Source organism: Panthera onca, chromosome F1, assembly GCF_046562875.1.
Source record: "Panthera onca isolate mPanOnc1 chromosome F1, mPanOnc1 haplotype 2, whole genome shotgun sequence".
Lineage (NCBI taxonomy): Eukaryota > Metazoa > Chordata > Mammalia > Carnivora > Felidae > Panthera > Panthera onca.
The window spans coordinates 43818851-43833700 of NC_138355.1; the positions used below are offsets into that span (position 1 = coordinate 43818851).

The window sequence follows — 14850 nt, forward strand, 5'->3', positions numbered from 1 at the left end:
TCTGATTAACTTTGTAGACTTTTAAAGGAAAAATATATTTAGGTATATTAAATGTAGGAATAACCACTAAAGTAATAGAAGTATATAAATAGAAGGTACAACTCCTGAATCAGTAGTGGAAATAAAGATAACTTTTTAAAAAGTTAAGTGAGGGGCGCCTGGGTGGCTCAGTCGGTTGGGCGGCCGACTTCGGCTCGGGTCGTGATCTCGCAGTCCGTGAGTTCGAGCCCTGCGTTGGGCTCTGTGCTGACAGCTCAGAGCCTGGAGCCTGTTTCGGATTCTGTGTCTCCCTCTCTCTGACCCTCCCCCATTCATGCTGTGTCTCTCTCTGTCTCAAAAATAAATAAACATTGAAAAAAAATAGTTTATTTCTAAAAAAAAAAAAAAAGTTAAGTGTATTTAATTACTTATTTAAGTAGTCTCTACACCCAACATGGGGCTTGAACTCATGACCCTGAGATTAAGAGTTGCATGCTCTTCCAACTGCACCAGCCAGGCACCCCTGGAAAAAATAGGTAATTTTTAAAATTTATTTACTCAATTCAATAGAAGGCAGGAAAAGAGATAAAAAGAAGCAAAGGGAAAACAGAGTAAATAGGAAATATAAAATATGTAAGGAATCATAATGAATATAAATTCATCTGCAAAGCCAGAGAGACACAGATTATTCTACTTACTATATGTGGTCTTCAAAATGACACTGAAGGAGGTAAAAACATATGGGGAAAATTGCATGCAAATACCCAGGAAAAAACTGATATGGCAACATTAATTTCCATCAAAAGGTAATTTCAAGAAAAATCATCAAATTATAGGAAGGAAGATATTTCTTACTTGTAAGGAAGGAACAATCCACAAAGAAGATATAAAATAATGGACTACAGATACTGAAAATATAGGTTCAAAATTTATAAACCAAAAGCTGACAGAATAGCATGGAAATGGTATATCGACATTCAGAGTTGCAGATTTTAACATACCTGTCTCAGAAACTAATGTCAAACAGGCAAAAAATACATAAGGACATAAAGGATTTGAAGAACATAATTAACCAGCTTGATCCAATAGATATAAAGTACATACGGAATGTGTACACCATGGAGATCCCATTAAATTTAAAATCAACATTCACTCATTTATTCACCAAATATTTATGGAATGCCTGATATTTGCCATACATTGCCCTAGGCACTTGGAATACATTGGTCAACAAGATAAACAAAGATCCTGGCCTCATGAAGCTTAACATTCTAGTAGGGAGTAGGAAGAGGGGGCAGGCAGTGAACAACAAACATAATAAAGTATATAACAAGTTAGACACTGATAGATGCAGTTTGAAATGAAAAGAGTTAGATAAGGAGGATTGCTGGAAAGGATCCTGGTTGTAGTATCAAGTAGGTTGTCTGAATCACCCTTGTTGACAGACTGAGATTTGAACAAAGATTTAAAGAAGCTGAAGGAGTCACGAAGATATCTGGAGGAAGAGTGTTCCAGGCAGAGGAAACAGCTAGATCAAAGGCCATAGGGTGGGAAAGTACTGGCACATATAAGAAGTCATAGAGAAGAATAGTAGGAAAGAGAATCAGATCATGTGGGTATAGGGTACTGTAAGCCTTTGTCTTTTACTCTGAGGAAAATGAAGAACCATTGCAGGATTTTGAGTAGAGTGACATGATCTGACTTAAATTTTAAAAGAAACAAAACAGATGAACATAGGGGAAGGGAAGGAAAAATAAGATAAAAACAGAGGTGGGGTACACCTCGTAGCTCAGTCAGTTAAGCATTCAACTTCAGCTCAGGTCATGATCTCATGGTTCGTGGGTTCAATCCACATGTAAGGCTCCACATTGGCAGTGCAGAGCCTGCTTGAGATTTTCTCTCCTTCTGCCTCTCTGCCCCTCCCCTACTTGTGTGCACTCACGCACACCTGCTAGCACTCTATCTCCTCTCACTCCCAAAATAAATTTTAAAAAATTTATAATAAAAAACAGAGAGAGGCAAACCATAAGAAATGCTGAAATACAGAGAACAAACTGAGGGTTGCGGGAGGGGAGTTGGGGGGAGTGGGCTAAATAGGTGATGGGCATTAAGGAGGTCACTTGTTGGGATGAGTACTGGGTGTTATAGGTAAGTGATGAATCACTAAATTTATAGAATTTAAAAATATATAATATATAAGTATATAAATATATACATATATAAAAATATTTATATATACATATATAGTATATACTAGATACATACTATAGTATCTACTATATATATACTATACTATATATAGTGTGTGTGTATATGTGTGTGTGTGTGTGTGTGTGTGTGTGTGTGTGTGTGTGTGTGTATAAAGAATCATTGTAGCTGCTGCATTGAGATTTGACTTGAGACAAGTTTATGAGCTGGGGAACTATTAAAGTAATCCAGGCAAGAGATAATGGGAGCTTGGATCATGTGGGAGTGGTGGAGGTTCTGAGAGTTGATAAGATTCTGAATATGTGAGATGTGAGAGAAAGATGACTCCAAAGTCTATTGGTCTGAGCAATTGGAAAGATACAGTTGCTATCAATTGATATGGGGCAGTCTGCAGATGACGAAGGTTGGGGAGGAAAATCAGGAATCCAGTTTTAGGTATGTTAAGTTTAAGATATCTATTAGATATCCAACTGGAAAGATTGACAGACCTTTTGCATCTTCTTTGCATCTTTGGAGCATTTAGATGGTATTTAAAGCCATAAGACTATATGACATAGTGGAAAGCCATAAGACTATATGACATGGAGGGAAGACAATATAGAAAGAGAAGAGGACCAAGAACTAGAACAATAAAGATATTTGCCTAATTAAAATGCATTAAAGACCTAAATGTGAGATCTGAAACCATAAAAGTCCTAGAAGAGATTGCAGGCAGTAATTTCTCTGACATTGGCCATAATAGCATTTTCCTAGCTATGTCTCCTAAGGCAGAGGAAACAAAGGTAAAAATAAACAATTGGGACTACATCAAAATAAAATGCTTTTTGCACAGCAAAGGAAACCATCAAACCAAACAAAAAGACAACCTACTGAATGGGAGAAGATGTTTGCAAATGATATATCCAATAAGGGCTTAATACCCAAAATATGTAAAGAAGTTACACAACCCAACACCAAAAGAAACAATCAGGTTAAAAAATGGGCAGAGGAGGGGCGCCTGAGTGGCTCAGTTGGTTAAGCATCTGACTCTAGATTTTGGCTCAGGTCATGATCTCACGGTTTGTGGGTTCAAGCCCCACATTGGGCTCCACATTGACAGCATGGAGCCTGCTTGGTATTCTCTCTCTCCCTCTCTCTGTCCTTGCTCTTTCTCTCTCTTTCTCTCTCTGTCAAAAATATATAAAATAAACTTTTAAAAATTATTTTAAAAAGGGGGGCTGGGCACCTGGGTGGCTCAGTTGGTGGAGCGTCTGACTTTGGCTTGGGTCATGATCTCGCAGTTTGCAGGTTTGAGCTCCACATCTGGCCAACTGCTGTCATTACAGAGCCTGTTTTGGATCCTCTGTCCCCCTCTCCGTGCCCCCCCCCCACCCCACTCATGCTCTCTCTCTCAAAAAATAAACATTAAAAAAAATTTTTTTTAACAAAAAATTGGCAGAGGACCTGAATAGACATTTTTCCAAAGAAGACATACAGATAGCCAACAGACAAGGAAAAGATGTTCAGCATTACTAATCATCAAGGAAATGCAAATCAAAACCACAATATCACCTTATACCTGTTAGAATAGCTGAAATCAAAAACCCACGAAATAACAAGTGTTGGCAAGGATATAGAGAAAAAGGAGCCCTCATACACTGTTGATGGGAATGTCAGTTGGTATAGCCACTGTGCAAAACGGTATGGAAGTTACTCAAAAAATTAAAAATAAAATATATGATTCAACAATTCTACTATTGGGGTACTTAACCAAAGAAAACAAAAACATTAATTTGAAAAGATGCATGCACTCCTATGTTCATTGCAGCATTATTTACAATAGCCAAGGAAAGTATGGAAGCAGCCTAAGTGTCCATCAATAGATGAACAGATAAGGAAGATATGGGGTATATGTGTGTGTGTATGTATATGTATATATACACGATGGAATATTATGCAGCCATGAAATAGATGAGATTGCGCCATTTGGAACAACATGGATGGACCTAGAGAATATTATGCTAAGTAAAACAAGTCAGACTGAAAAGAAAGACAAATTACCATACGATTTCACTCATAAGTGGAATATAAAAAATAAAAGCCAACAACAAATGAGTAAGAAAACAAAAACCAGAATCAGATCTGTAAGTACTAGGAACAAACTGATGGTTGCCAGAGGGGAGAGTGTTGGAAGATACAAGCTTCCAGTTATGGAAGGAATATATCATGGGAATAAAAGGCACAGGATAAGGAATATAGTCAATGATATTGTAATAGTGATGTATCGGGATAGATGGTAGCTACACTTGAGATGAACATAGCATAATGTGTAAACCTAACAAATCGTTATGTTGTACGCATGAAACTGTTGTAACATTGGGTATCAATTATACTCAGAACATTTAAAAATTAACAAAAAAAGGACATTCAACTAATTATACCTAGGTGGTGCAAGTTTCACTGATTGGAACACCAGACTTTGTGATCATCCTTCTGAGTGGTTAAAAACAGATACGCTTTGCTCTTGGAGTTTTGATTCCAGTTTTAATGACCGTGTTGTATATTGCCACTCAGTCTGTATTAGGACCAGTGGTATGTATTTGTAAGATAGCTAGGTCACCAATAGTCTGTGGTATGGAAGAGGTATTTTATTTGTTGTTTTGTTTGTTTAAATATGTGCTAACTAAACATATAGAGACTGTGAACTTAACTCCAATAACACATTATTAGCACCACCCAAATTAACTAACCAGATAGTAACATTACATGCAGAATCGTGCAAACTGATTAGAACAGAGCCCAGGGCACTCAAATATTAGTTCTTATATGCCCTTTGTGCTAAAACAAACAATATGTATGTGGTTCGATGTATGCCAGTCAGTCAGTCATCATGGAGCTTAGTTCTTTCCCAAATTGCATACTAAGCAGCAGACTCCCGGAATCTAATTAATTTGATCCCCACATTGGTCCTGTTTGCCACAAACATTGCCATGCTTCATGGGCCTCACAAGTTGTGTTTCTTAGAGAAATGCATATGTAGCTCTTACACTCTGCAACAGTGTTTGCCTCGGCATAATTGTATTTGTGTGTAATTACATTGGCATTGCAATGTGGGAATGACAGGGTTGACAGGACTATTAACTTGCGTACCCTGGGAGTTGTTTCCCCCCTCCCCCCATGGCTGACTGAAGGAGCTGTGTTTCTGGTTAGATTCTACTGTGGGAGTTTGAAATGGACTTCTTATTAAATAGCACATAGACTGTTCTTTACCTGGACAGTAAATTAACTGGAATTAACTGGACAAAAAATAGTACTCTCCCTGTGATATATTTTATCTTTCAACTTTTTCTCTGTAATGAATGGCTTTTTTTTTTTTTTTTAAATCTCTTGTATCTTAGGCCCAGGGAGAAACTTTTATGTCATCTTCAGAGTTATAGCTGTTCTGTTTAGCCTGCACGAAAGCTTAAACTTCCTTTGGCAGAACTCTAGTGAAGGGGCAAACTTATGTCCAGCGGAAATGAGAGAGGCAGAAAAAGGAAAAATTTAGATGTTGAGAGGATTCAGTTGGCACAGAAGAAAATAATTTGAGCAAAAGAGAAATGAGAGCATTAAAAACTAAACCTAGCAGTGCAATGGCGTCTTCCATTTTCAACTATCTTGAAGTATTTTTAACTGAGAGCATGGACATAAAGCATATATAGATGGTATATAGACAACTCCTAAAGCATATGGACAAACATTTACACTGTATTTGTCAACAGCATCTGCAAAGCAGAAAGGGTGTATGCCAGTTCATCGTAGACTAGGAATGTTCGTTTATGTACTTTTCTGGGACTTGTACTATTATTATAAGAAAATTAGATGTTGTGGCACCTGGGTTGCTCAGTTGATTAAGCATCCAACTCCTGGTTTCAGCTCTGGTCATGATCTCATGGGTTGGTGAGTTCAAGCCCTGCATCAGGCTCCAGGCTGACAGTGCAGTGCCTGCTTGGGATTCTCTCTACCTCCCTCTCTTCCCCCTGCTCATGCATGCCCTCTCTCTCTCTCTCTCTCTCTCTATCCTCCTCCTCCTCCTCTCTTCCTTTCTCTCAAAATAAGTAAACTTTTTAAAAAATAAGAAAATTAAGTGTTGAATTTGTAACTACATTTTTAATGCTAAGGAAGGAGGGTTCTCAGTAAACTTAGATGAATGGAGTAGACTTTATTTCTGAACCAACTATAAATTCACAATTAGGAAAAGTAGCTGAAGAATTAAAACTTCTACATGATCCATACATAGATGCTTTTCTTAGTACAGTAATGGCCTTCTTCCTTAAAACTCTGCCAACTACAAGTAATGGGAAATATTTTTCCTTTTCTTACCACCCGATGGAGCATTCAGCCAAATTTATAGGCTTTAAAGAAAATTACCAAAATATTAAAAAGTAACTAAATCAGGCTGATGATAGTTAAAACACTTGAACTTAAAGTAGACTTTCTGAACCTTTTTGTTTATAATTTATTTTTATAGGCTTCTACTACTCACGGCTTATGATGGTTCTCTGATTTTATACCTTTAAGTATAGGTTTCACTATCAAGAAGCTCACTGTTCCTAAATACTGAGCCTACGTTTTAGACATGCCACCAGATGGTAGTGTTTTGCCTGACACACAGATTACAAGCACAACATAAATATCAAACGTATCTTTACGCACTAAACAAATGTATTTTAAAGGATACTCTAAAATATAATTAAGTATTTTATAGTATTATAAAACTATGGTAGTATTCAACATCTTTCTCCTTGACTTTTTAAAGCAACCTTATTGAGATAAACAACTTTTTTAAACAACTCTTTCCTGAACATCTATAGTTGTAGTAAGTTCTAACAAAAGTTTTAGATAAGTCATACTCTTATAAGCTACTTATTCGGTGTTTAACCAGCCATGTAACCTATAAAGCTCTTTGGGCTACTTCTAAGCTAATCAAAAAGATGTAATTTGCTCTGTTAGTGCTCTTGATCATTTGCAGCATTTTTTCTCATCAGAGCCCTGTGAGCATTTTAGCAGAGTAATTACTTCTTCATCATAATGATGACACTCTGTCTAGAGTGTTGTAGGACATTCATTGTCCCTGATCCTGGCTTGCTAAATGCTGATAGCACCCTCCAGTCTTTGTGAGAACCATCGTGCCTGAAAATGGCATTGTCTCTTTCCCTCACCCCTAAGCAACCCACCAGAGTTTTCAGTGAATGTGTTTTGTTGGTCTGATTTTTTAGCTTTTATTGCTTTTTCATAAAGAACACATGTCAGAAGCCCTCTATTAAGTGGAAAGAATTGCATGGCTTCTTTCTGCTCTTTATTTCCGTATATTGGAATAAGGCTGATACTTCACTCTAGAGTGATTCATTTCAAAGGAGAAGTTGAGGGTAAGAGACTCATTTTGTGGTAAAATCCCTAGTATTTCTACCTCACTCAGAATCATCTACACAGGAGAAATCATTAAACATGAGTTCACATCATTGATCTTCCCTACCCCCCAAGAAGGGGGAAGATTTTCATAACACATAAATTAAAAATGAGGATTAAGATGGAAAAATGGAAGGACAAAAGAGTCACGTGACAAAGAACTTCCTGTTCTCTTCAGAACTTCTCACATACGCCCTTTATCCCTCAAATAATGCGTGTGGCTCCTCTAGGTGCCCAGTAATAAAAACCACAGTATAAATACATGGAATGGTAAATGCAGCTCTTCTGCACTCTGTTCTTCAGACTTGGCTGTGAGCTATTGGTGGTCTCCTTTAAAAGCACCTTATTTGTTCAGTATGAAATTAGAGATTACTTAAGAACATATGGAAGAGTATGGCTCGACTGGGTTTTTTGTTTGTTTTTTGTGCTTATAATTCTTTTTTCTTTAATTGAAGTACAGTTGGCTTACCATGTTATGTGGGTTTCAAGTGTGCGGCATAGTGGCTTGACAACTGTATACATTATGCTGTGCTCACCACAGGAAGTATGGTCCCCACCGATCACCACACAAGGTTAATACGGCATTATTGACTGTGTTCCCTCGACTGTACTTTTCATCTCTGTGATTTAGTTTATAACTGGAAGTTTGTGCCTCTTAACCTCCCTCACCTGTTTTGCCTATCCCTCTACCACCCTCTCTCCTGGCAACCACCAGCTTGTTCTCTGTGTTTATGAATCTGTTTCTGTTTTATTTTATTTTATTTTATTTTATTTTATTTTATTTTATTTTATTTTATTATGCTTATTTTTGAGAAAGAGTGCTAACAGAAGAGGAACACAGAAAGAGGGAGGCAGAGAATCTAAGGCAGGCTCCGTGCTATCAGCTCAAAGCCTGAGGTGGGGCTTGAACTCACAAAGCATGAGATCACGACCTGAGCTGAAGTCGGATGCTCAACTGACTGAGACACCCAGGTGCCCTGTTTTGTTTTTTTAGATTCCACATGTAAGTGAAATCGTACGGTATTTCTTTCTCTGACTTAATTCACTTTGCATAGTACCCTCTAGGTCTGTCCATGTTATCACAAATGACAGCAGTTCATTCTTTTTTATGACTGAGTAATATTCCATTGTATATACATACCCCACTTCTGTATGCATTCATCTCTCTATGGACACTTAGGTTGCCTCCATATCTTGGCTATTGTAAGTAATGCTACAATAAACATAGGGGTGCATATATCTTTTTAAAATAGTGTTTTCATTTTCTTTCCATGAGTTACATCAATGGAATTACTGGATCATATGGCATTTTTGCTTTTAAGTTTTTTGAGGAACCTCCATACTGTTTTCCATAGTGGCTGTACCAATTTACATTCCCACCAACAGTGCACGAGGGTTCCCTTTTCTTCACATTCTTGCCAACACTTGTTATTTCTTGTATTTTTTTTATTAAAACATTTCTTTTTTTTTTTTAATATTTTTTTTTTTTTAACGTTTATTTATTTTTGAGACAGAGAGAGACAGAGCATGAACAGGGGAGGTGCAGAGAGAGAGGGAGACACAGAATCTGAAACGGGCTCCAGGCTCTGAGCTGTCAGCACAGAGCCCGACGCGGGGCTCGAACTCATGGACCGTGAGATCATGACCTGAGCCGAAGTCGGCTGCTCAACCGACTGAGCCACCCAGGCGCCCCTCTTGTATTTTTTTATAATAGCCATTCTGACTGGTGTGAGATGATTGTAGTGTTGTTAATTTTAGCAGTAGGGAGCCCTCACTTTGCAGTTATATAAATCTTGAGATATCCTGTAATCTCTTTGAAGACAGTAATCATGTCTTAAAGAATTTTATATAACCCTAATAGTATGTTGCATGGAGTAAGTACTTAATAGGGTTAGATGGATTGATGTAAGAAAAGTGTCGATTGATGATTGAAAATAAAAGTATTTTCTTTGGTACTTATAAATGGGACTGAAAATGATTGCTCTGTTTCAAACTCTTAGTTCCAAAAGGAGGCACAGGGATCTTAAACTACTTATACTTCTTAATTGTTCATATTTGACTCATTACTTTCTTTCCGAAATCTGAACTAAAATACTGTGTATTGTGACTACTCAGAAGTTTTAAACTAAGCTACCAAAAAATTTGATTTGCAGCAAGCAGCATAAGAATTTTTGAAAGACTAGGTAATGTCTGCCAATTTAACAATCTCCTTTAGGCTTTAAAGACCTTGTGGTTTGGAAGCCATACTTACTTTCCAAGAAGAACTTTCCTATACTTTTGCTGTATCTGATGAAATGGGTGTTGGTAAAGATTCTTTTGGCATTATGCCAAAAATAGAATTTTAGAGATTGCAGTTCTAGATGATTGAGTTTCATGTTTGGGGCCCCATAGAAAAGTCTAGGGCTGAAGTTTCTGGCTACAGTCATACAACATTTACTTATTGACTTACACATCTCATAGTTTGGGCTCGATTCTGACATTCACAAGTGCTAATGGAGAGGGTCTTTTCTGATCTCTTAGCCAGAAGCACTTCAGAACTTTATTCTGTTGTCCTGTTTTCTTTTTTGTAACAAAAGAACTTGAAAAATATAGATAGGGAACATTTGAGATTGGGAAACCACTCTGAGATCATTTTAATTTTAAATGTAACTAATTCCAAGAAATTAGATTTTGCATGACTTGCAGAATGATAATATAAAGCCTCCGGGTTTTACAATCTAATAGAATTATGAGGTTTACTTCTAGAAGTTGTTCATAGTTAATATACCATTTTGCGGGTATATCTACCCCCTTCCACTGCACACCCATTTATATTTGTATGCTCTACCCTCAGGAAGTTTTAAAACTTAGTTTGGCTCAGAGCCAAAGAGCAAATGATGTTCTTTCTAGCTGGCTATTGTTTTACCTGTGCTTTCACATTCTGTCTGACCTTCTATACTCTTAATCCTTGCCCTACTCAAAATCTTTACCAGATGAAATTTTTTTTTAATTTTTTTTTTTAACATTTATTTACTTTTGAGACAGAGAGAGAGACAGAGCATGAACGGGGGGAGGGCCAGAGAGAGAGGGAGACACAGAATCCAAAGCAGGCTCCAGGCTCCGAGCTGTCAGCACAGAGCCCGATGCGGGGCTTGAACCCACGGAGTGCGAGATCATGACCTGAGCCGAAGTCGGACGCTCAACCGACTGAGCCACCCAGGCGCCCCAAGATGAAGTTTTTAAACAAATATTTTTAATTACTTTATCTATCCTGGATAAATATCAGGACCCTTTTGCAGGCTACCGGTCTCAGTTGAATAGCAAATACAGCAAGCAGAATAAAATGTTTTTTTTCTGTGAACTTCATACTAATACCATGTTTGACACCCAAAATGTAATATGCTTACAAATTCTGACTACGGTCTCCCCCTTCATGTTGTAATAAACACTGTTGATTGATCTTGAATTATCAGTTTATTGGGGAAAGGGGGGAAACCATATTCTTCAACTAGGGAGAAAGAGTTGGAATTCCAAACATGCTTTTTTGACAGGATAGTCAGGAGTATACTGGTTCCTCTAGTGAAAGCCCTTCAGTGACATTCAAGGACTCTCCAGTCATGCCATAGAACACACAAAGGATTTGCAGGGTGCATTTGAGTAGTCTGAATATTTGGATGGTGAAAGTCTGACAGTCTGACACTAGAGATGCTTCTGGGAATTGTATCAACCATAACAAAATCATTCTGTCTGGTTTTTGTCCACCAGATCCCAAATTTTGCAGAATAAGTAATGACTTTTTATAGCGTTTTCAGATTTTACTGATGAAGCAGTGTAATACTGGGTCAAATTTAGTTCAAAGCACCTATCCTTTGCCAGTTTGATAACTCAAGGATGAGATAATTCTCCTCCTGTCATGCCAGAATAGAAACTGTTCTTTCTCTTCTCACCAGCAAAGGACTTGTACTAGCTCTTTGTTCTTGACTTTCAAACTTTTTTGACCATGACCCACAATAAGAAATGCATTTTAGGGGTGCCTGGGTGGCTCATTTGGTTAAGTGTCCGACTTTGGCTTAGGTCATGATCTCGTATTTTGAGAGTTCGAGCCCCACATCAGACTCTCCGTTGTCAGCACAGAGCCTGCTTTGGATCCTCTGTCCCCCTTTCTCTCTCTCTCTCTCTCTCTCCCTCTCTCCCTCTCTCCCTCTCTCCCTCTCTCCCTGTCTCTGTCTCTCAAAAATAAACAGTTAAAAAAAAAAAGAAATGCATTTTACACTGTGACCCAGTATGCTTATAAACGTATTATGCCTAACTAAAACAACGGTTCCATGGAAGACTTCCCTTACTCTATTCTGTGTCATGTGCTATCATATTTGCTGTTCTGTTTCACGTTTTATTGATCTGATTGTGAACCACGAAATTGATTCATGGCCATCTATTGAATCTTAGTTCATAGTCATTATGTCTTTAGCCCAAGTGATTGTTTACTGCCACTAATAAACGCAGTTCTTTGGTGAACACCATCTTAATTATATCGGTAATGAGAGACTGTCTTTCAAAAGTTCTCTGGAGTTCAAAGAAGTTATCTCATTTGGCCCATTTCCCACCCTCGTAGTATGAAAGAACTGGGTTGTTTTTTTTTTTTTTAACTTCTTATTTTGAAACAATTTCAAATATTTTAAGAATAGTACAGAGAACTCTGGTATATCCTTCACCCAGAGACCACATTCAGTTTTTACCAGGTTGTCCCAATCATGTTCTTTGTAGCAGAAGGATCCAATACAGGATCACACATTAGACCTGATTCTCATGTCTCTTTAGTCCATCTTTCCTTGCTTTTCATGACCTTGATATTTTTAAGATGACAGGCCTGTCAAGTACGTCCCTCAGTTTGGGCCCAGTGTTTCCTCTTAAGTAGACCCAATTTATGCATTTTCTACCACAATGTTACAGAAGCAGTCCTTTGCTTTTCATTATGCCCTAACAATCTGCCCCACTACTGGTAGTGTTGACCTTTGGCCACTTGAGTAAGATGGTGTCTGCTAGGTTTCTCCATAGTACATCTCCCTTTTCCACTTTTGTGATTAATAGGCAATACTTTGAGATTATGTAAAATCCAGTTCCTCACCCTGTTTTAACCTACTAGCTTTGGTATCCACTAATGTTCCTTCCTTGGATTGACTTTACATTGGTGTTTGCCAAATGGTGATTTTTTTAAATTTCATTACTCCTTTACATTATTATTAGGTATTCTATTGTAAGGAAGAACTTTCTCTCCTCATTTATTTATATTAATGTGTGTTCACGGACTCCTTTTTTGTTCAGTGGGTTATAACTTTTCACTGTCATATTTTGATGCTCAGTTTATCTCAAGTTGGCTTTTTAAGCAGGTCTCCATGTCCTTTTGTTATGTTCCCATTATTGTTAAAGTGCTTCCTTATTTTCTGACATAAGAGACCCAGGCTCATTTTCTTTCCCTGCCCCAGCTCTGGAATTAGCCATTTCTCAGGGAGCCGTGTTCCTTTTATTGGAGAGTACATGTGGAAACGATGATCTGGGCACTAGGTGTGTGAAATGCTACTGGAGTGTTGCTCTTCCCCCATCTCGCAGTGGAGAGAGCTAGGAAATACACATATAGATACATTCACTTAGACACACGCGCGCGCGCACACACACACACACACACACACACACACACTTACATCTCTAGTTACTTATGTCGGTATATATTGAAAATCACTGGTTCACACGGATACCTTCAATCCTGCATATCATCACAAGGTTTATTCTAGCTTTACCTTTTTTCTTATTTATACCTTCCTTCTCCAAGATTGAGAAATCTAGGTCCCATTACCCTCAATATGTTTATTTATTGGCTCAACTCCCCTATATAAAGCCAATCTCCTAACTAGACCAGGTTACTGCCTGTTAGCATTGAGAGGATCAAGTGAGATAATGTATGTTAAAACACTTTAAGGGGCGCCTGGGTGGCGCAGTCGGTTAAGCGTCCAACTTCAGCCAGGTCACGATCTCGCGGTCCGTGAGTTCGAGCCCCGCGTCAGGCTCTGGGCTGATGGCTCGGAGCCTGGAGCCTGTTTCCGATTCTGTGTCTCCCTCTCTCTCTGCCCCTCCCCCATTCATGCTCTGTCTCTCTCTGTCCCAAAAATAAATTAAAAAAAAAAAAAAAAAAAAAAACACTTTAAAATATAAGAGAGTTTACCATTGTTAGTACTGCCTAGAATTAGATGTAAGATAGAAGTGAAAAGAGACAGGAATAATAATTGGGAGTAACAGGCTTTTACATTTCCTCTTCAGTTGCCAATGAGAAATGAAATCATTGTATAAACCTACAGAAACATGTCAGGAAACTGATCAGACTTGTTCTTGCCATTTCTTTGAGGAATAATGTAACCTGGTAACTTTCATTCTAGATAGTGAAAAGTATCCCTCCTTAATCCTTCCCTAGACAATCATGCTTGCTGTGGGAATGTTACTATTTAGATTTACATCAATATTTCTTTTCTAGGTGAAGAGATCTAATAGAGAAAAACTCATTCTTATCAGATGAGATTAACTGTATAAGTAGGATCTAAAACGTGAGATTCATAGATCTGAATTCCCAAAATAACTGGCCTTTCAGACACAGTATAATCTGATTTGTGGTGGAATTGATCAGTCTTAAGTTTTTTAGATTGGGAATGAATTAAAGCCTATTTTATTTTATTTTATTTTATTTTATTTTATTTTATTTTATTTTATTTTAGAGAGAGAGTACATGAGTTGGGGAGAGGGGCAAAGGGAAAGAGAGAGAGAATCCCAAGCAGGCACCATGCCTAGCACTGAGCCCAATGCAGTGCTCACTCCCACCACCCTGGGACCATGACCGAAGCCAAAATCAAGAGTAGGACATTCAACCAACTGAGCCACCCAGGTGCCCAGGTGCTCTTATAAACCCTTGTCAACCTGTATTCCTCAGACCAACCCCCAAATAGCTGATCACTTCCCTTCATTAATTTAACAAAATTTGTCATAAGAATAATGAAGATATCAAGATAATTAGAGGAAAAAAGAGTGGCATGCTAGGAAGATTTGAAGGAAAAAGTATAAATTTCATGTAGGAAAAGGGAGAGCAGGGTAGAGTTTCCAAGAGCCCAGAGAGAAGTGAGTTGTTACTTTGGGGATAAACCCATTGGCTTAGAAAGCATTTGGCCTAGAAATGTTGGATAGGGTAGTGATGACAACAGAGTGCAAAAGATTAAA

The 14850-nt window shown here is 38.0% G+C and overlaps 1 protein-coding gene and 1 long non-coding RNA gene across 8 annotated transcripts in view; one reads left to right on the top strand and one right to left on the bottom strand.

The window, feature by feature from the left end:
- PPP1R12B (protein phosphatase 1 regulatory subunit 12B) overlaps positions 1-14850 on the top strand; it is a 212078-nt gene that overhangs the window by 154593 nt on the left and 42635 nt on the right. The window lies entirely within an intron of this gene.
- The window catches only part of LOC132686378 (uncharacterized), a 38026-nt gene that overhangs the window by 7963 nt on the left and 15213 nt on the right, over positions 1-14850 (bottom strand). The gene's annotated exons all lie outside the window — the stretch shown is intronic.